The sequence below is a fragment of the Pseudochaenichthys georgianus genome, chromosome 14, assembly GCF_902827115.2.
Source record: "Pseudochaenichthys georgianus chromosome 14, fPseGeo1.2, whole genome shotgun sequence".
NCBI classification, from domain to species: Eukaryota; Metazoa; Chordata; class Actinopteri; order Perciformes; family Channichthyidae; genus Pseudochaenichthys; species Pseudochaenichthys georgianus.
Window position 1 is genome coordinate 35262546 of NC_047516.1, and position 23321 is coordinate 35285866.

The following is a 23321-nucleotide window of genomic DNA, read 5'->3' on the forward strand; positions in this document are numbered from 1 at the left end:
TTAATTTCCAAAAAAAGATAGTTGAAACTGCTATTGACATGTGCAGAAAATGACCCTATATCTAGTTTTCGTATATATATATATATATATATATATATATATATATGCATTTATTGTTTTCCTGCCCTAACCTTTATTTAATTTTTTCTCCTGTTTTCTTTATTTCTTTGTACTCCTTCATTTCTATACATTTGACGTAATAATGCCGCTGTATTAGGATGATGCACGGGAGGGCTACTTTCCACAAGCTATGCTTCAGCCCTCCCGCTTCTACTAATTGTATTCATCTTTGTGTGTATGAATTAAACTTTTTTTGTTTTTTGGATGAATCAAAAATAAATAATAATTGCAGCTTGGGGGCCCCCTATTGGCCACGGGGGCCCTATGCCCCTGCATAGTCCACCTATAGGAAGAAACGGCCCTGCCTACAGTACAGTACATAACACAGTTTATCCGTTACAGAGAATTGTACTCAATTGAAATAACTTAAAACACTATGTATTATTCACATTGTCAATCGTGGTTTCATCAAATATAGTTTTAAAGACAAGTTCATAGCAAAAGGAAACAACAACAAATTCAATATCAAGTATATTTATTGAATACACAATATAGATATACAAATACAGAATTGAAGGAAGCGTATATTATGCTAGTCCAGCCATCACAAAATGTAAACATTGAATACAATATACAATTTATAATTGACATTTGAGTAAGCAGAATAATTAATGTTTTAAATTGAATTTACAATCCTCACGGGACCACCTAAACAATATATACAAATGAGTGAATAATTAATTTCAGAAGGAAAACACAGAGTGGGATCTGAGTAAAGAAAGAGCAATTTATGAACAGTATGGAGCTCATGATGATGGTATTTCTGATAAGGACTACAAAGCAAATCCTGCGAAAAAAATACAGCTATGCTGATTGGAAGTACCTTATGTTTTACTGGCATGCATTTAGCCTTCAGGAATAAATCATCAGAGCAATTCCCTGTGACCTCCCTCTCCTCTGTCATGATATTGACCACATATTAATTATTCATTGATTTCATCCCACCTGAAGGAACACAATTGTGGATGTTGAGCATTCTTTCTGCACTGAATCCAGCCCTCTTTTCCAAAGATAATGGCTTAATCTTATGTTGTCTACATTTGACAGTACAGATAGAAACTAAGTACATGTACTCAAGTACTTTACTTAAGTACCATTTTGAGGTACTCATACTTTAGTTGAGTATTTACATTTCTACTTTGTATTTCTATTTCCCTACAACTGTGAAATCTAATCAAGTGTTAAATCAGACTTTAGTTCCACCTGGAGTAAATCCACCAGCTCCCCTGCAGTATACAAAGCCATTCAAACTAGCTGCACCTTCACCAGCTTTGAGAACACTTTCATGATCAATCATTATAAAACATATCATATATATTATTCTGAAATGGACCAATCTGCACAACAACTACTTTACTTTTGGTACTTTAACTATATTTTGATGAGAATACTTTTCTTCGTTTACATTCCGAATGCAGGACTTTTTTAACAGAGTATTCCTACACTCTGGTATTTCTACTTTTACCTGAGTACAATACCCGAGTACTCTTCCCACCTCTCTCCAGATTGGAACCTGTGGCCCTCAGGAGTCAAGCCCTCTTTAATGCTTTCTGAGCAAAGGACCAATTAACAAATTAAAAATCTTTCCTTTGTTGGATGCTAGGTGGATCTGCTTTTCTCTCATGCTTTACTTTGTATTCTTGCCATGATTTAGTCATGTACGAGTCATGCACTTATCACCACAGCTGCACGCCAACATAAGATCACATCCATCCACAACGGAGCGTTTCAATAGTCCAGTTGACAGGGCTCCTCTGGGGATTTTTTTCCCAGCCATGACATTTACTCGGCACAGAATATGTACACGCCTGTTAAACATTGTGGTGTGTTTGTGTTTTCCGGGAGCATTGGAAACACTGCAGGAGGAGGTTTGACAGCAGCACCAGTCGAGTCCTTGCCAGAGCCAGCAGGTAGTTTTCAAACGCTCCATCGACGCTTTCAACGTTGTAGGAGGTTCACCAACACTGAAAACAAATGGAAATGAGCACAATGGGGTAGCATACTAAGCGCTGCTCTGTTGTGTCTCAGCAGTGAATACAAGAACAAAAAAATGAACTGAGAGCATGAAAACAATGTTCCATATCAAACAAAGAAACAGTGGGTTTTGTTAATGGTATTAAAGCAAATTCAGCCTGTGATGATAACACTCCACAGCTTCTGAAGTCAATTGAAAAGCGACTGATGATTTGATGAGACAGATATCAAATGCCACTGCTGATCATTCATTCATTGATGATGCACTAAGGATATTGAGTTTCAAGACTGGGCTTCCTTGGTTAGAGAAAGAGAGGATAGAGGGAGAAGGTACTGACTTTGATCAGCTACAAATCATCATCTCAACCGGCCCATAGTGCTGCTGGGATCAGTGGTGGTGGGCTGCTGCGCCATCCATTCACAAAGAACAGCTCTACTGCTCTCCCTGCTTGTATGTGTGATTGGAACATTAGAGGTCATGAGAAGATGGAGGCCAAACAGAAAAGTGATGGGAGGAGACATGACAATGACCTTTTTAAAGGATGTCAAAAAAAAAAAAAAAAAAAAAAATCTGACTTTGATGGCTGCCACACAAAGATATTGCACACTACTCAAGAGTCTTATAATAAGCATGGACGGAAACTTTTATTCTAACACAATCACATTTTCATTGGATTTCATTTATTTGCAACAGGCAAAGTTTAACATGAGGTTCTTATTTATGTATGCTTTTCAATCTATTGCAGGTAGCTGTAATATTGTAATAATTGAAAAACAAAGTGAAAGTGGAAAGGGAAGAGATTGGAAAAATAAAAAATTATAATTGAAAAGAAAGTTTGGGGCTCTCTGCTGGAACTGCTACCCCCGCGACCCGACCACGGATACGCGGGAGAAGATGGATGGATGGATAATTGTTATGAGTCACAGTACATGAATGAGTTATGAACAACATGGGATGACGCTCAGATGAACATAAAGTAACATGTATTCTATATGTTCTGTCAGGAACAATAAGAATGCTATTGACTTGCGGGACTGTGAGCCTCTCCGCTCACACAGTGTTCAAATAGGGACGGAAAGAGCAGGTCGGTTTATCACAGGCGTTTATTAGCTCCAAACAAAGTATACACCGGTCTCCAACGTTGCCCGTGTGGGAACCTTCACAGGTCCTTTGGCGACCTTCCAGGATCCCGCCTACTGCAAAACAGACCAGAACCAGGTTACGACTTGCTTTTATTCCGGCACTGATTACCTGATTCCGGCCGAGCCACTCCCTTCACTCCAGCAGCCGGCGCCCTAACCACACCCCGCTGCCACAGGGACCTTTTGCAATTCTTCGTTTAAAAGGAGATAGTGAATAGAATGAGGAGGTCAGTTTGAAGTACATTTAGTTTAGTCTCTGGCGTCATCTCCAGCACAATGCAACATTGTTCTATCAGATCACATTATCTGTACATATCCAGAAAGAGTATTTGCATTGGGGTGCACTACTTAAATGTGTTCTTGCTGGAAATAGCAATATTGCTAACACAATGGCCTGTTGTTTTCTCTTTGTTTGTTTGTAGCCTTTATTGAACCAGGTGAAGCCCCTTGAGATCGAAAGATCTCTTTTTCACGGGTGACCTGCAGGACATTAGTTACACATGTAACATAAAAACAACAGAACAACAATAAGGATGACATACAACATAATGTACAGGGTACAGTTTACAAACTCTATTTACAGTGACAGGTACCACGAGTATAAAACAGCATGTCACCCAGCCGAGTTTTAAATGATGCAGGGGATCCCAAGTGCTCAGTTTTAAACTCTTCTTATTGTTATTCATTAATCCAGAGTTAAAGGGGCCACATCAAGCTTGTTTTCAGGTTCCATGCGTCATCTTTTGAAAGAGTAGTCCTGAAGTGGTAGATGGAGGTGGACAGATGCTTTGGCCATATATTTTATTCAACCTGTATGGGAGCCAAATCGGAACGGCTATTTAATCCGTACTAATTACTGACTGGGTTTTTATAATCTGTTATTGTGTGGGTTGGTTGGCACTCCAGATACGCATGTGAATAAGCATTGATTTTTTTCTTTTTTTTAATGATCTCAATAAATCCATCATATTTTATTTATACAGCCCACATTCTGGAGTCTGAAATAATTCCCGGAGCTAGCTCTACCACAGACTGCTGACCTGTAGGACTGAGTGCTGCACTGTGTGGTAAATATTTGCTATTTCAGCTGCTGTTACCGTATCTATTTGGTAATCTATCCATAGGAATGTATCAATAGATCCGTTTTTTTATTCTTTAGCCAGGCATTTCTTGTGAGTGTAGCATGTAGTGTCGCTTCAAATCGTATTCACCTCCATGAAAAGGTCACAAAAACTCTCTGGGAGTAGCCCTCCATCAGCCACACCGGTCGGTAAATACATTTCTTTGTTGATTGACTGACACTGATCGACATGGTGATAGCCCTATATTGCCTTGGATAAAAGCCAAGTTTCAGACTGTCAATCAAATGTGGGACATCTTCTCAATGTGTGGGATAACAATGCTGTGTCGTCCCGCACAACGCAGGACACCTGGTCACCCTATAGTCTCAGGGGGCTTTACAGTGAATGCCCATCAATCAAAGGTAATTGTTATTGTTTGACTAGTAACTAGTTATTGTAACGGATTTCATTTTTAAAGTAACCCTCCCAACCCTGCATGTCAGCCATTGCCATTTACTCTGCGTCACATGCAAAGCCAATGTAGGCTGCTGTGGGTAGCCCAGTCAGTGAGTGGGGACTTGGCTTGGGAACCAGAAGGTCGCAGGTTCATGTCCCCGCACAGACCAGGTACAAACACTGAACTGATAAGTGCCAGTTAGCATCCTGGGAACCGCAGACATGAACTGAATCCCAACAGGGCGCCTGTCAATAATCAGCCCACTGGATTGGACATATATCTATTTCTGCTTGTGTTTAGGTCCTGTTTGTGTATTTCGGGTCTTGTGTGTAAAATTAGTGAAATAGATATTATTTCCCCTCAGCGATCCACAAAGAATGTTTTCTTCTTTTTCTTAGATGTCCATGAAATAACAGACTCTTTTTTTTATTGAACTCAAGCAGTGCCACTTGTGCTTCCTCTGTCTTTTTGATCTGCTGGTCAATTAGCATCAGCCTTTGCTACAGGTTTAAGATGTTCCTCTCCTGCTGGTTTATTGCGCACTTTAAGTATCTCAACACATGTTTGGCTGTAAGTATTGCACCTTTGATTGGTATTGTGACAGATTGATGAGATTCCAATTTAGATCAGGTCTTTTACATATCTTTACAAATAAATCCAGATTTCTACCACTTCACGGTACGTCCACACGGCAGCGTCGCATGCTTCAACGGAGACGCTTCCCATTCACTTTGTGGTTCCGTCACGTCGCTTTGCCTCCGTTGCTCGCTTCGAAAGTTGAGAAAGGTTCAACTTTTCAAGCGTCGACGGAAGCGCCAGCCAATCAAATCATATGCCAGTATAAGCTCTAGCCAATCAAACCGCATGCTTGTGTGTCCGGGGTGGGAGATTAATGTGATTGGTTGTCGGTCGTACGCCAGACACGCCCACGGGCAAGCTTCAACGCGACGCTGCCGTGTGGACGTACCGTCACTGTTCACTGAATTGTTCACTTTAATTACATGTATTATGTCAACATATTTCACATAACTGTATTAGCTTAGTTGAAAGCAATAGTATTACACTGAACCTAATATTTTTTACGTACATTACATTAAACACTAAATGTAATTAAAGTCAACGTTTCAGTTTTCAGTGTATCTTTTTGGATCAACTAGGGTTAGGAAGTAGAACTGACCTTTAGACTCAATATTTATTTGACAGCATTGAGTGAGTCTCTATCATTGACGGTTATAATAAGTTATTCATATTTATTAAAATGATAAGAATGATCCATATATTGGCCGTTTGTTTGCAATAGACAGTTCCTTCCTGACCCTTTATGACGTCAGCATGTTGTCCGTCTGGAACAGTGGTAGGTGTATATCTTGAATGTGACAAGCCCTCGACTCTCTGTGAAAAACAGCTCCTGATATACGGCTGAAGCCATCTTGCTTTTCAGTCCATCTTCTGTGCTCATGTTGAAACCAAAATGTTCCTTCAAAACACAACCCAACCTAATTAATTTGATATCATCAATTATAAACGTGACTTTTTCTCTTTTGTTTTCTCAGTCATGTATTTCTCTGTTGTTTGATATGGGATCTAAATTGAACGTGGTTTACTTTAGCAGTTATCATGGAGCTAAAAGAGGGTAACATCTGAGGCTACACACCATCCATTGTGAGATTACCTGAGGACTGTTGAGCTTTTGTTAATCACCAAAACGAGGTTCCTAATTTGCTCATTTGCAGCTCCATTAGCATACCAGCCCGCTTTAAAATGAAGGGTTTATACAGACCCCAGTGAATCATTTACTCCTCCTCCGTAGCCTTCATTCTTCTTACTCTTTAATAAAAGGATTGATGAGTGTATTATAAACAACAAATATAAATGATTGCAATAAAAACTCTAGCATTTTGTCTTGCTATTTGCGCGCTTTTAAGGAAAATACCCATTTGAACATAGACCCCCTGTTAGAAAGCCCCCCACTCATTACTGCACTGAGGCTCATTAGCACACAGGTAGCACTGCAAGGAGATAACTCACGTATTACAACCTAACATTTGTGTTCCATGAGACACATTTACAGAGATAATGAATATTACAAAATCACCGGTGATGCAAATATTTAGGACTTAATCATTCGTTGTTTCTGGATTTAGCAGATTGGAAAGTTAGTGCCAGAGAGCTTTCAAACCTCCACTCCAGAGATACATTACACTGATACCTCTATTTCCATAACAAAAAGAAAAGAAAGTTGCACTAATAATAAAGTGCAACTTTGATCAGCAACATTCACAACTCTCAGGTTATTCTCAGTATTAGGATAGTTACTCAAAAAAAGTCACTAGTTACTTTAACAAAAAGTAATGCCTTAGTTACTCTGCTGCTGAAATTACTTTTGGATTACTCCAAATTACCTGAGATGCACCATAAATCAAATGACAAATACAAATATAAAGTTTAAACTCAATTAAGCCCAGATCAGCATGAATCCTTAATCTAAAGGACAACACCGAACAATAGACGTCTGTTTTCTGCTCTCTTTCTGAGCATCAGCCATGTTTTCTCGGGATAACACTTTCCTTTCTGATGGTGGCCACCTGCCCGTTACCTATATGTATCTCTGCTATGTGACTCTGACATGTCTGCTCCGTCTCCTTACCCATGAACTTGTGAGTGTAGCACAAGGGAAAAGGGACGTTCGGTTTATTTGTCTGTCCTCCCGTTATGCGTAGAAGTGGAAGACATTAAAGTAAAGCAGGTAACAAGATCATTTCCTGCTTAGTAACTGTAATGTAATTAGCATGTTACATAACATTACTGTGTAACAGTAACATCTGATTACTCTAACATGTCAATGGCCCTTTGTGCTCATGTTCATACGTTAAAAACAATCACAGACACATCACTGATTATGTCAGCAGTCTTTGCAAAGGACTCCAGGTCCTGTTAGGCGTACTCCCACCTGAGTAGAGCTTAACCAACAGTGATGAGCTTGTCAGGGGGGTCCTTGGGATTGGTGGTGCCCCTTCCTAACACCCCCCACTCGGAGCTGGTTGTTGCTGCACGGCCTACTTCACCGCAGAGGATTGTTTAATGAAGCAAGGGCAGGCTCACTGACAAGCATGGTTAGTGAGAAACTGACAAGTGTGGTTATGACATGCCTTGTCTTACCTACCTTGTGTGAGACAAGGGCAAATGGACTTATTCTTCCGTGTGTGTACAAGCATGCGTGCGCGCGTCGGTGTTTTTGTGTAATTTGTGGAAAGGGAATGACAAGGGAGGGGGATGTCGAGGTTGTGTGCTTCCAAGTCTTGACATTTCTATCCAAGAAAGCATGCTCATAACTGGTCAGGTGTGTCAGGGTGAATGCTGTGCCCACGTCTCAGGAGGACATGTTACTTAACCCGCCTGAGCGCCCTGCTGACACTTAAGAGGCTCCAGGCAAAAGTCCACAGCAAGTATTCTGCATTAGCCATCACAATCTGATGGGTTGCAAATGGGTTGCACTTACCTGCCTGGCGATTGGTGATTGTGAGATGGACTTCCAGTTCTCTGCTATTGTAGCTCTCAATAATTGCCTTCTCATTGAACGGCAGTACAAAGTTCTAGAAGATATTTTCACAGATTTTACTGGCGGATCCAGAAATACTCTGACCCTCGTCAGAGTATTTCTGGGGTGATGAATTCAACTACTCAAACGCAACTGCCATTGGCTGCCCAGGAGCAACAGAATAACTTTGTAATATTCGACTTATGTACATACTTTCGAGGGGCTGACTTGATGAAAATGATCAATGACGGGAATGTTTTGATGATCATGGATTCATAATTTGTGTATCAAAATGTAAGTAATTTATCTCTGTAAATGTTCAAATACCTCCAAAGCTAAGTGTGAACTTGAACGTGAAATTAATGATAAATAATACATTTCCCATGTGGTGCCTAACTATTAATAGTTTTTTTAAAACATTTTAAGAATTTATTACATCTAACTCACATATTTTGCTAAAGTAAAAAAAAAATACATGTGCTTGTTAATTTATGTCTTGACGGTCTCACACAGCTCCGACCATGCTGTAGACTGTTAAGCTGTCTATCTAACTTTCATTGTGAACGTTCACTGCCAGTGTGTTTACCTTGTTTTCCATACGTTATCTTGACAGATACATGGAGCTTGTTGATAAGCTATGTTTTACATTTCCAGTCTTATCACAGCTTTGTCAGCGATATCATCGTGATGCCTCGGTGGGTCATCGCACTTTACAAACAGCTCTCCCCAGTGAGATGATAGTGAACTGTTCATGAAAAGTTCATGGAATATCAGTGAACCATATTCATAAACAGCTCATAACAAAGTTGATGAACTGTTCATGAAAGTGTCATGAACATTAAATGGCACTAGGGCAGTTCATGAACTACTCATGAAACTCCTGTGCTGGAATGGTTCATGAACAATTCATGGAATATGGTTTTAGGCAGGTTCATGAACAATTCATGAAATGGAGTTTTCAGTGAGTGTGTAGGGATATTCAGTTTTCAACCAAGAACATATCAAGAACTGTTCATAACAACTTCATGAACAGTTCATACCCAGTCACTGAATATAATTCAATGGCTGGCTATGAACTGTTCATGAACTGTTCATGTACATGAACTGTTCATGAACCATTGACGGTGGGTCAATTTGCAACCATAGAAAACAACAATTATGTCAATCACAATGGAACTTTACTCAAATTAACATACAAACATAAATGTATACAGGTGGAGCACTACAATTGATCCTATCACTATTTGACGCAGTTCTTGACACTCAGCTGCACAAAAAAATGATCGTCTGGAATGCTTCTTATTCAAAATTCAAAGTACACAGTTACATTCAAATAGCTGAACTTTACAAACATCACATTTCTCCTTTTAAGTTATCTGTCTGTCACAGTCAATTACTGTATCTCAAGGAGAAATTCAACATAGTGAATATAAATTATTACATTACATTGCATTTAGCTGACGCTTTTATCCAAAGCGACTTACAATAAGTGCGTTTGACCAACAAAATACAAACTTGAAGAAAACAGAATCATAAAGTACATCAGGTTTCATAGAGCTAAAACATTTCAAGTGCTACTCAACTGGCTTTAGATAAGCCAGTCCTTTATTAGTATATAAGTGCTTTGTTAATAGTTCTATTGCTCGAAGTGGAGTCGAAAGAGATGAGTTTTCAGTCTGCGCCGGAAGGTGTGTAAGCTATCTGCTGTCCTGATGTCAATGGGAGCTCATTCCACCATTTTGGAGCCAGGATAGCAAACCCACGTGTTTTTGCTGATGGGAACTTGGGTCCCCCTCGCAGCGAGGGTGCAGCGAGCCGTTTGGTTGATGCAGAGCGGAGAACACCTTTAACCATGTCCTGGATGTAGGAAGGGCCAGATCCATTCGCAGCATGGTACGCAAGTACCATTGTCTTGAAGTGGATTCTAGCAGTTACCGGAAGCCAGTGGAGGGAGCGGAGGAGCGGAGTGGTGTGGGAACATTTAGGAAGGTTGAAGACCAGGCGAGCCGCTGCATTCTGGATGAGCTGCAGAGGTCGGATGGCACATGCAGGTGGACCAGCCAGGAGGGAGTTGCAGTAGTTTAGGCGTGAGATGATGAGAGCCTGGACCAGAACCTGCGTCGCTTTCTGGGTCAGCTGGGGACGTATCCTCCTGATGTTGTAAAGCGTGTATCTGCAGCAGCGGGTTGTAGCAGCTATGTTTGCAGTGAAGGACAGGTTGTTATCTATAAACACATAACGCTATCAAATAATATTTTCCATCAATATATCTATATTTACCAAATATAACATATTATGGAGATCACAAAAATACACTGTCAATGTTATTAAACAAAAAACAAGGCAATGTGCCTGCAAGACTGCACTCAGGTAAACAAAACATATTACCCGTGCGCAGCAGCTAACCTGCCTGCGAGCCTTCGCTCAGTTCACATTTACCCAGGCGCAGCTGAAGCCCGCGAAAATGGCATCTATTGTTGCAGACAGTTTAGTATTTTTAAAATACCGTTACTATGTCAAACATGCTCAAAACCTTCTGACACACTCTCCTAAACATCTCCAACATCATATTTAATTCACACAAGTTAACATCGATCATTTTCATTATGTACTGACCTGTAGAAAACAGAAAAGTGGAGCAGCAATAATTATACACAGGATCCGGTTGATCGTCTGGATTGCTTCTGAGGAGGGGGCGGAAGTGTCCCCCCTAAAATAACCCAGATGTCACCGCTCACCTGCCAAAGGTTCCACCTTGGCGCTACTTACTCGTACTGCTTCTCAAACAGTACAGATAAACCATAAAATGATATGAATGTCACCAAAATAAATACAGATAATGTTCAGTTTCAAATTCACGAGGTCTTTAAAATCATCACACTGATCATCCAAAATTCATGAAATGCTAATAGTCATGAAAAGTTCATGAAATGCTCATGCAAACTTTGTGGGGTTTTAATTATAATTTTGTGATTGGCTGGATCATGAAAAGTTCATAAATTGCTCATAAAAGTCTGTCATGAGCAAAACAGGAACTTTATATGAATGAACAATGTTCATAAAAATGTCATGAACTGCTCTTTAAAATGGTTAATGAGCATTTTAAGAATTTTGGTTCATGAACATATAATGAGCTGTTCATGAGTGCTCATGAACAGCTCATAAAGTCATGAACTCCATCTCGCAGGGGCCCTGCTGAACCCCCAGCTTCAATTCACACCGTCCGCTTCAACCTGCCCACTTCCTGCTACCTCAATGAAGAGGTGACAACAACAATTGCAGTGGTACATTAGAACTGATAAGGTCAGGCATTCAACAATAGAGTAGGCCGTAATCTTCCCTGACTCGACCTTTCCAACTCTGATTAACTCCATTAGCCATGCAGGAGAGCCGTGTGACTCACGACTTTGGAGTACAGAGAAATGGGAGTGGGATTGCATACATACTGTGTATCTAACTATATGAGGAGAAAGGTTTAAGAAAGGAAAACCCCTGAGCAGTGCAGCTCTCTGGCAGGCAGAAATAATGCAGTCACACCAATTGTGAGGCGTCACCCTAGGTATGCCTGGATGTGATTCATGTGTCACAATGAGTCTCAGTGATTCCCAAAGCATCGGCTCAGGGCTTACATTTACCTGATTTCTCTGCTGCATGCGTGCACCTGTGACTCATGGAGCCAAGGAAAGCCCAGAAGAAAAAGGAGTGGGTGGGGGGGGGCGTGCATCTTGCCTCGCAGCAGAGGAATAATGTTCAGCTCTGCAGGAAGACTGCGAGTATCTGAAGCTTTGTCCCAATGCTATCCATCTCTGTGGCAGCTTTGACAAAGCAATCAAATATCTCCTCCATGACTGTGGAGCATTACCAACTCCGATATCTGATCAGGAGTTTGATTTGAGGCGAGAGTTTCCTTCACTGCTAAGCCACTGTGGCATGAGAGTAATGGACAGTGGCGACTGGTCATTAGGCACAGCCCCACCTAGTGTCAGCAGAAAGTATTAAAATAATGATTACAACAAAATGCAAAAAATAAATTAAAAAATATATAAAATATATTTTAAGATCGTGTTTAATCATCTGACTCGTCTGTACATTGCTGTTTTAGTATGTGTTCTTCTAATTCGTGTCTACAGTGTGTGCCTATTGAGCTGTTTAGAGCCATCTGGGACAAAACCCGATCCTGCCCCTCCCTCTGACTGTCTAAGTGAACGGTGACTGCAAAAACTACACTGCGCATGCTCAGAGTATTTTCCTATTTAATGTGTGTGGCAAAAAATAATGACCATAGGGGCAAAGTGCTGCCATCCCCACCATAAGTCATCTCACATCATTCAGAGCTGATTGGCTGTAAGTACGTGTGCCGCGAAAAGTGTGGTGTGTGAAGAGCAGACGAGAGAGCGAGGCGTCCTAAAACCAGGAAGTAAGCTGCGCATGGCTTCCCTTGACAAAAAAGCAATGAGATTTCTCCATAGGATTTTAGAAAATAGCTCCAAATAAGATCTGTGGGAAACAAACCTGTTAGATAAATGCACGTTTTGTTCAGCCGGATAATATCCACATGTCTACCCTACTTTTATAATTTTCGAATCATAAATCCATCATTTAGATTTATGATAGACTTTTGAAACTACAAGAACATAAGGAGGACTTTTACAAAAAAGTAATAGAGATGTTTGTCCAGAAGGATAGGCAAATGGACTTAATCTTCAAGTCAAGGTAAGACCACCATTTTATTGAAAATGGGATCTTACTAAGAGAGAACAATTCAATATTTAAATGATAAAATTACATGTTTTGGGTATCCTTCTGTTGAACTGTCTGTTTAAAATTAATTGAAGCATCAGACAAAAAAAGCTTTTGAAAATAATATTATATTTTGATTTAGGTCAAAATGAGTGCTCTTGCATAAATAATGATGCAAGAGCACTCACACATCTCATTATGAATCATCAAGTGAAAACTCTGAGATTGCTAAGTCTGAGCTATCAGAGGTTTTAGTTCCAGAATAGAGGTAACTAAAGCTCAAGGTCAGTTACCGTGGTAACTATTCAACAAACCCAGAGTTTTTTTCTGTCTGTTCCACTCCATTTAATTTCCTCATTCATTCAGTTTGTATCAAAGCACGATGTCGCCATATGGAGACTTCACTTGATACCTATGATTGAAATTGAGAGGTACATTTTAGACCAATCAAATCGTGATAACCCTAAAAGGTTAGCATAATTACACTGGAACACATATTATTGTTTATTTTACAACATGTTTAGGCCGTTTTTAGCTTTCCAATGATATCTCTTTTGTCCAATGGCACTCACAGAATGTTATGGTGGTTCAATTTTGCATATAAGTTAATTCATCAATCACACGCACACAAAAGCAACAGAATAGATACATGTACTTATAGATATATCTGCAATTACAGCTTCTTATCTCTAAATGTTTGAGATCATTCATATTTGAAGATGGGGCTCAAGATTTAATATGTATTGGGCACTGTCCCACATGCCCTCCACTACTGGATTAGCTCATGGTCGGTACACAAATTTTACTCTATAACAAACCTTATTATGTAATCTCTTTTCTTTTATTCTTTATGGGCCCAGCATCTCTTGTGAGTTTCACATGGAGTGTTGCTTCAAATCGTATTCACCTCCATGCGCGAATGAATAGAACATCTGACACAGCTAATGGTGATAGCCCTCTCTTGCTTTCTAGACCACCATTGGATAAAAGCCAAGTTTCGACTTTCTGAGCGACTGTCAATCAAACGCGGAACATCGACACAAAGAGACACCTGGTCACCATATTGATACTAACTTGTTTCTAAGGGAATGGGACCCTTTATTTAGTTTTTCAGCATGAAAACACACACAACGCCTATTGTAATTCCTCTACATTTTCCTCTATTATCTGAATGTGGCAATAATAGTTTAATATTCTGAAAGCCACAACTTTGTTTTTATTTGAATTCAGAAGAGAAAACCAGCTGTCCCCAACCCTGTCATGTTGAACACATGCATTATTTCAGGGAGATAATGGAGGGAGTGACAACGGTGCACCACATATTTCTCATAATTAACAGTGTTATTTTTTTGAACAGAGATGTTATTTTCTGTTTCCTGCCAAGGGACTGCAGATGTAAATTAGCATATAGCTAACTCAGCTAATAAGCCTTTGAATGCACCTGTCAAATAAACAAATACATCCCAAAGGTAATGATGATGAACCAGCTGCACTATGGTTTACCATGGCATGAAGTGGTTTCTTTGATACATCTCATGACCACAGAAAGCGTATCACTCTCCTGCTCGTCCTCCTCCCTGTGGTCCCAGACTAATTGCTTTGCCTGCCTTGCCCTGTCTGACAGTCTGAACAAGAGCGCTGTTAATGAGACGGGACGCGCTACTTTACTGGTGTCTCAACCCAACCTTAGTGTCATCATGGCAATTACCACCTGCCATGGGTATGTTGGCCAGCTGGCAGTCTCTCCGGGCCCCACCAACATGCAAATCAGCGCGCGTTGAACTTCTCACTCCGCCGCGCATGTTTACATCTCATTTCCGAGGATCACTGATGGGGCTGCTGAGGCGCCTCCTGGCAGCGAGACGACGATCAGACATCGGAGCACCAAAGCCTTTTTTTCTGGTGGTGCAATGTTTTCGGTTCTGTTCCCACTTTTTTGCTCTTTTTCCTTTTTGCATCTCCTTTCAGTGCCTTTAGATGGCATGGGAAGCTGCTGTGAGGCTATACAGAATATAGATGCTTTTGAAATGAGTTATCTTTCCAGGCACAGGAGGGTAGTGAGCTTTGTAGAGATGTGGAAAGTTCAACCATTTCGAGCTGCCAAGGCACTCCTCTCTTCCCCTGCAGAAGCTATAGCAAAGGCTACTTTCCTTCAACAACAAAATACTCAAAGACTAAGGCTTTTAGCTCATGCAAAGGGGCACAGCTAAGCACTCTAAGGCCATGCAAAGGGGCACAGCTAAGCACTCTAAGGCCAGGGAAAGAATCTTAATACATGTGTACTGCAGGAAGTCTCATGTCAGACAGCCATTCTCCCACAGCGATAACACTGAACGTGCATGATATTTCGCAAACCATAATAAAAACCGTCTTCATGTTGTGAGAAGCATCTGACAACTTCCTTTGTAATAATGTCAACACAAAATGTATTGGGATCAACACAGTAGGTATGCATGCACAAATATTGATTCACAAGGGCATGGTTTTGCATAAGTTTCAGACCTGCAATGGTTCACAGAGAGGCGAGGCAATTTAAAAGGCTAGAGAGTGGCCTTTGGCAATGCCACAGGCCATATTCCCTTCAGGGTAGAAGCAAGAAGAGAGGGGCATGCAGAGGAGGAAGACGAGCATGAGGGGAGGAGATAACAAGGAGCTTTTGGGAGAGAAGGAGAGGGAGATGGGCAGAGCTCAGGGATTTTAGGGGTGGGGGTTGTTTACCTGCAGCCTCAACTCTCCACATCCTCATCCGCCCGTTTCCTTCCTTCAGAACGTACCGGTGCACCCGAGTTGACAGCTGAGGTCAGACAGAAGACCAGCCAAAAGCCTTGCAGCCTTCTTGCTGTGCGCGGCCCATCACAAGGCCCAGGACAAAAACACAAACATGAAGGAAACACTGGAGACAGAGGTGTTGAAACGGCTGATTCCATTCACTGCTTGAGCATGGCTCGCAGTAAGGATTTCAACTGCATTTCATAAAAGCATTTCAGAGGAATCTGAACCAAATGTCCAGAAGGGTGAAGCTGATGGTGCACGGTGTTCACGTCATGTATCTCGTTTGAAGGAAGTTATGCCACATGACACCCAGAGTGCAATCATGGTGACATTGACTTAGAGTCGGTTTAATGCAAGAAAGGAAATTAATGAAAACATATCAGGAAATCAAAATGTAAGTTAAATGTCACAAAAGTTTTATTTTAATGCCATCAAGTATTTTTAAAGAACACGATAGAAAGATGATGAGCTGCTTTATACAATTGCCATTGCTAGGATAAATAAATGTGTTCCAAATGTATAAATACTTTATTCTTTAAATAATTCATTTTATCACATTAACAGTAACATCTAAAGGCATTGATTCTCCATAACGACAACAGATTAAACAAAAGACACTACTAAAGATGGGTTGTCAGTTACTTATCGAGACAATGTGTTAATTGGATATTTCCTAGAATAGATGATAACAATACATTTTTGAACATGAACTAGAAGAATTCATACTTAACAAAAGAAAAGTTAAGGTGAGTTATTGATTATTGTGCAGGATAATGCTGATAGTCAATTCATTCAATAATAACATCTATAAGAAAATAATAATAAATAGACGTGAGATTCATTCATTCATCTTGAGAAGTCTTTAAGTCTTGCGTTAGCCTTTCTTCTGTTTGGGACTGTATGTCTACTTCAGTCTACTTTCCGCCGCTTCCCTTAACTTTGTTAATGCAGAAAGAGTGCCTGACAGAAGGTCTGAAGGAGATAGCATCATATCAGCAGAGCAATAACATAAGGCAAAACAGACTGATGTCAACAGCTTTGTCAACTATGTGATCAATATACAGTACAGTACATAGGGGCCTCCATCTGGACCCAAACAAGAACACGTCCCTCTCTGTTGGAACACAATATGCGCTTTTCAGTCCCTGCTAGTGAGCAGGTACTTTCCTGGGAGAAAAAGGTTCCCATTTCTGATTGGCTGGGGAATTGCAAACCACGCCCCGTAAAACCTCCGAAAAGTTCATTGTATTTGCTGGCATTAGCATTATTAGCATTAGCATTAGCCCAGCGCACCAACGGAGAGAGACTAACTTATGGCAACACCAACAAAAACATGGGAGCGGTGGAGATGAAGAGGTGTCGGCGTTATGGCGATTTACTCGGAAGGCTCCAACTCCGGGGACTTCCGGCCGGGAACTTTGGGCGGCAGTATACACCGTGAAGTGGTTTGCGGCCTGCCAGTAAACCCAAAGCAGAAGAAGAAGAAGTGACGTCAGCGGCTTCATTTGCCTAATCCACCCTCAGGGACTTATTCAGGTGTGACCGCGATCTGCTCTTTAGTTCCGGGAAATAAGTACGGCAAAGTACTTGGTGTGAAAGCGCCTTATGACTTCCATCACAGTAATGACTGACACTTCAAGCCCCTGCTCTTTTCTCCATGCTTTCTTTCTCTTTTACAGCTGCTTTTCTGTGGTTTCACTGAGTTCATTAGCAACTAACGTTGTTAAGCTAGATACATACAGTGTTTTTGTAATCAGTTGTATAACTGTTCTCCCTTAAGGATAAACGTCCTACTCAGTTTCCTCCCAAGTCCACAGAGTCGTCATTATCTTGTTTTTGGTGTTTCGTGTTTTACTTTGAGTTTCTTCATCTGTATCATGTCTGTTTTTACTTCCTGTGTTTTCCCGCCTGTTTACTTGTCTGTCCTGTCCTCCATTAGCCCTGCATCACCTGACCTCCTGTACACCTGCAGTTAACCCTTCACTTGTTTTCAGAGTATATTTAAGTGCTGTTTTCTCGTAGTCTCGGTTTGATCCTTGTGTGTCTTCATCTGGAAGTGCTGTTTTGCCTTGCCTTGACCGGATCAAGGCTTGAATCAAAGTGTCTTCTGTTAAGTGCTGCTGTGACCTTCATGTGGGTCCACCCTGCTCCACTTACCCGTACCAAGAACGAATGCAATCCTCAAAAACATTGATTACATTTAGAATTGAAGGTAGGCTTAAAATAAATTCTGTGAAGCACTGTTTTCTGTGAAGAGAACAAAGTGGTTTCTTTGGAAGAAGAAAATGGAAGTGCTCCATTAGCCAATGCAGGAAGATGAATACATAGCAATTAAAGCTAACCTAAATGAGACGTTGGTGAGGCTCTTCTGTCTTTGGTGAACGTCATGTGTTTTGAGAGAATAATAAAAAGCGACTTTACGCACCTACCCCTAAAAAACAAACAAAAACGGTTCCCTTAGGCTGTGCTTGAAAGCTCTTTGTTCACACAGAAGAAGGATCAATCCATGAATCAAAGATTTTCTAGATCCATGTTTACCCTCCACCATCTTTGAAGGCGGGGAAGAACATTTATTTTCCAATGCGGGGAACTGAGAAACTCAAGAGATCTGAAAGGAATTACAATTGTACACATGATGTCTTTGTTTGTAACCCACATTGCTATCTACCAAGGCCTGTCTGCAACATACAGTAGCAAACCATTTAATGTTCTACAGGGGGACCCAGTGGAGTTCATTACAGTGTTTTGTGTTTGTAACACACTGTATTTTTAAAGAAGATTAGAGGGACTTTCTCTCTCAGTTCAGCATGCGAGGCGGCATACGATCAGATTTCATCACACACATTTCACAGCATGTTGGACTGTATGTGTCCCATTTAAGTTAACTGTAATGATTATCCATTGTTTGATTTAGTTTCTTCAACTAGATCAACTGTGATTCACATGTCAGAGCAGTGATAACATGCAAGGCAGAAAGGCAAGTCAATATTGACATGTCTTCACTTTGTCACTGTTACATGTTGCATGTCATTTAGCTGATGCTTTTATTCAAAGCTACTCACAAACACTTCAATACCATACAACAGTTGCCATTTGGGTTCGAGTATCTTGCATGTTAAGTACAAGTGCTTGGGATTGAACCACTCTGATTGGTGGACGCCCATTTTACTCCTGAGCGTTGATTAGTAGATGCAGATTTTTTATTTGTTTTGTTTTACTGTTCTGTCTTTACATTTTTCATTTAAGTATTCCATTAATGTATGTTGCATGTTTTTATTTGATTGTATTTACTTGAAATTAAATGTGTTGTTTTTAGGACTTACAAAATCTGTCCAGGGACTCCGGATGAAAAATAGCCTCTTGGCTAACTCTGGCACATTTACAGAAATGTTCATTAATGTGCTTTCCCACACACGCCAACTTTCAAACTGTTGTTGCCGAGGCTGCTATGCATCAGAATCAGAATCAGAATACCTTTATTAGTCCCAGAGGGGGAAAGTACGTAGTTACAGCAGAAAAAAGAGCCACAGACAGCTTAATGTTACATAATGTTACATGCCAAGCCCACGGGAAGAGCCAATTCTTCCTGTGCAAAGAGAGCAGAGCCAATTAAGCAAATTATCACAGTGGCCAAACGGTGTCACCACATGTATGTTATAGTCCGTGACATCATTGGGGCCCAAAAAGCCTTTTCCCCTGGATTTGGGTAGACGTCTGTAAATGAAGTATGAACACTCTTATAGCCCTTATTTAAATTATTAGGGTATTAAAGTTGGAATATGCACCTAAAGCTGAATCCAGAGTTATTTGTTCTCTCCATTAATTTGACCGAGCCGAAAACAGGAGATCGGATTTATATGGAACACATTGCAACGATAGCTGGTTAAAATTGACAAAGTTTCCCTTAAACAAACACATTTTCCATTCAACATTTGTGTATAATACATTGAGTTGAATGCTGCCGTACCGTAAGCAGAGCTCTGTAACTGTCCTCTACTGTGCTGTAGCTCCTTGCTGAGTCTCTACGCAGGGATGGCAAACATACGGCCCGCGGGCCGGATCCGGCCCGGGAGGCATTCCAGCTTGGCCCACGGAGCTGAAGGACTTTGCTAAGTAGGCTATGAGAGGAGAAAAAAAAACTGCTATTTTGAATCCTTCCACTAGTGGGCGCACTACCGCACCGGTACCAGTGAGAGCGCAGCCAGACTGTAAAACAAGTGATGAGTAAGAGTAGTGATTGCAGTCAATAACCTCTGACATCCTCATCCCCAAATGTATCTGTCAAAAAAGAGAAAAGTGGACACGGAGTGCCGAGTTTTCCAAGAAAAATGGACCGCATCCTATTTTTGTACAGAGGTAAATGGAAAACCTGTATGCTTGGTGTATTCGCAGCAAGTTGCTGTGCCCAAAGAATATAATATTCGCCGCCATTATGAGACTCACCATGGAGAGAAATACAACTGCTTGCAAGGACAACGGAGAAAAGAAAAGAAAAGATAAATGACCTGCTATCAGGTCTAAAGAAACAACAGGCCGTTTTTACCTGGAGCAGAGATATAAGTGACGCAGCAGTGAAAGCCAGCTATCTCATCGCTAACGAAATAGCATCAGCCTCAAAGCCATAGTCTGAGGGTGAGTTTGTGAAAACATGCATGCTGAAGGCTGCAGAAATCGTGTGTCCTGAGAAGCGACAGGCTTTTGCCAACATTAGTCTAACGAGGAATACAGTGAAGGATAGGATTGCCGATCTTTCAGCAGATTTGGATAGCCAGAAAAAAACAAAAGTCAAGTCATTCGTAGCATTTTCAGTTGCAATCGATGAGAGCACTGACATTCCAGATGTTGCTCAACTGGCCATATTCATTCGTGGTGTTGATGAGACTTTGACGGTCACCGAAGAGTTCCTTGAGTTGGTTCCTATGACAGACACCACTAAATCGGATGACATTTTTAGCGCTCTCGTTGAAGCACTGGACAGGGTCGGAGTGGACTGGACCCGTGCTGTCAGTCTGGCTACAGACGGCGCACCATCAATGATCGGCAAAAAGCAGGTGTTGCCACGAAATTCAGGGAGAAAGTACAAGCAGCAAATGGAGGAGATCGTTTTTGGACATTCCACTGTATTTTGCACCAGGAGGCATTGTGTTGCAAGTCGTTAAAAATGGATCACGTCATGAAAGTGGTTGTCCAAACTGTTGATTTCATCCGAGCCAGAGGGCTGAATCACCGTCAGTTCGACAGCCTCCTCAGTGATAAAGACATCACTTGAAGCCTACCATATCACTCTGAAGTAAGGTGGTTGAGCCGAGGTGCCGTGCTGAAGCGTTTTTCTGATCTACGCCAGGAAATTGGACAGTTCATGGAGAAAAAGGGTAAGCCGGTGCATGCATTAAAAAACCCAGAATGGCTGCAGGACCTTGCATTTATGGTGGATATTTCATAGCACTTGAATAATCTGAACATAACGATGCAAGGTCGCAAAAAAATTGTTACAGAATATTATGACAGCATACGCACATTTAAGTTGAAGCTGGCTTGGTGGGAGACACAGCTGTCAAGTGGTGACCCTGCTCATTTCCCTCATCTAAGAAATGTGCATATGACCGGAGTTACTGCTGACATGAGTCGGTACAAAGACAACATTACGGAATTGCTGCGGGAGTTTGAGCGGCGGTTTCAGGTCTTTGGTGAGCTTGAGACAGAGTTTGCAGTTTTTCGCTCGCCATTTGCAGTTAAGGCTGCGGATCTGCCCGTCGACATACAACTTGAGATAATCGACTTACAATGTGATCAGGATTTAAAGGACACATTTGCCTCATCGGACTTGGGCACATTTTATCGGTATCTTTTGCCAGGATACCCCAAATTGACAGCCCTGGCAGCAACAGTTTTGAGCATGTTTGGGACCACCTACCTTTGTGAACAGGTTTTCTCTGTAATGAACATTACTAAAACAAAGCTGCGCTCAAGACTCACACACACAAGTGCCGGAATGAAATAATTAAATTGGCTGCTAGTCAGGATTTTAAGCCTGATATTGATGCCCTTGTGAGGGCTAACATATGTCAAGTTTCAGGAGCAAATTAATCAGTGAGTTGACCTACTGTTCTGTGACCTCAGTTCTGTGAAAATAAGAACCTACTGAAATATTTGAACATTTTATATTATTCTGTCACTGAACATTGTGTATTATAATCAGGGCTGCACATAACTGGTGCGCAGGTGCGCATGCGCACCTCCGCCAAAAAAAGAGCACCGGGTCATTTGAAAAAAGGCGCATTTGCGTACCAACATTGAGAGAGATGGAGAGGGAAAGAGAGAAGAGAGAAGAGAGAGAGAAAGATATATGCGAGTTGCATATGAACTCAGGGCCGGCCCGTAGCCGCGTTATAGATGTTCGCCTATGGGCGCCAGATCTGTGGAGGCGCTGCGCTGGCAGTTCTGTGAGGGAAAAAAACATTTTGACCGTTGGGGCTCATCCTAATTTTTGGCCTTGATGTAACAACATTCATAATTAAGTAAATGTAACATCCTTTTCACCCCGGTTACACGTTTCATTTGCCCTGTACGATGGGCGCTGTAAGTGATGAAAATGGGGGATGTTGGCAGAGGCGCGGGAAGGTATTTTGAGTGGGGGTGCTGAGGTGCTGGACTCCAGTGAACACTATTACGGGCACTATAGAGCACACACAAAAGCAATCCCCACACGCAAGTTACACACAGTACACCCGTGACTGTTACAATGAAGGCTCGATAATCAGCTCATGGCATATAGGCAGGGGTAAAGTGCTTTTTTACTTTTACGAGTGTGGAGCGGACCTCACCTCCTCTAGGGGAGTCCGGGGTGATGCTCCCCCGGGAAGATTTTTTTTAAATATTGAAGTTAAAAGCATCAATCTGGTGCACTTTGAGAGCAACATTAAGAGATCTATGGATACATCTCTCAACACTCAGATGAAACACAACTGTAAGCAGATGTTCTTTTTCTTTATGGATATTTTACAAATCACTCCCCTTTCTTGTTTTACTGCCATATAGTATTTCATAACTGTGTTTCCTTTATTCTATTATTTGTTTTATAACTATAATGATCATATGAAGGTGTGAGTGTTTAGATAGTTCACTTTAGTCTAAGTTCAAGCGGTTTGGTCACAATTTATGTAAACACATATTTCCAAGGCACTCCTTTATAATTATTGTGATAAACAGGTTTGAAATCATTCCAATGTATACTAACCAAAAAATATCCTTTAAAACTGGAGAGATACAAAGAAATGCATAAATAAATGTTAACTAGGTAAAATAAGATATGAATGAACAACACAAATAAAATAAGTTACATTCATTTGTTATTGGCTATGGTAGGTTATTGGTTATGTTCACAAACTTACTTGATTACATCCACTTGTCTAAGATGACAACAGAGACTTTCGACCCAAAACCAGCTGTTGACTTGTGGATGCAAGCATCTAATCACAGACTCAACCAGAGAGAAAGTAGGCCTACATCATCAGCT

At 41.0% G+C, this 23321-nt stretch overlaps 1 protein-coding gene across 1 annotated transcript in view; it reads left to right on the forward strand.

Annotated features, from left to right (window-relative positions):
• kirrel3a (kirre like nephrin family adhesion molecule 3a) overlaps positions 1 to 23321 on the forward strand; it is a 366436-nt gene that overhangs the window by 161372 nt on the left and 181743 nt on the right. The gene's annotated exons all lie outside the window — the stretch shown is intronic.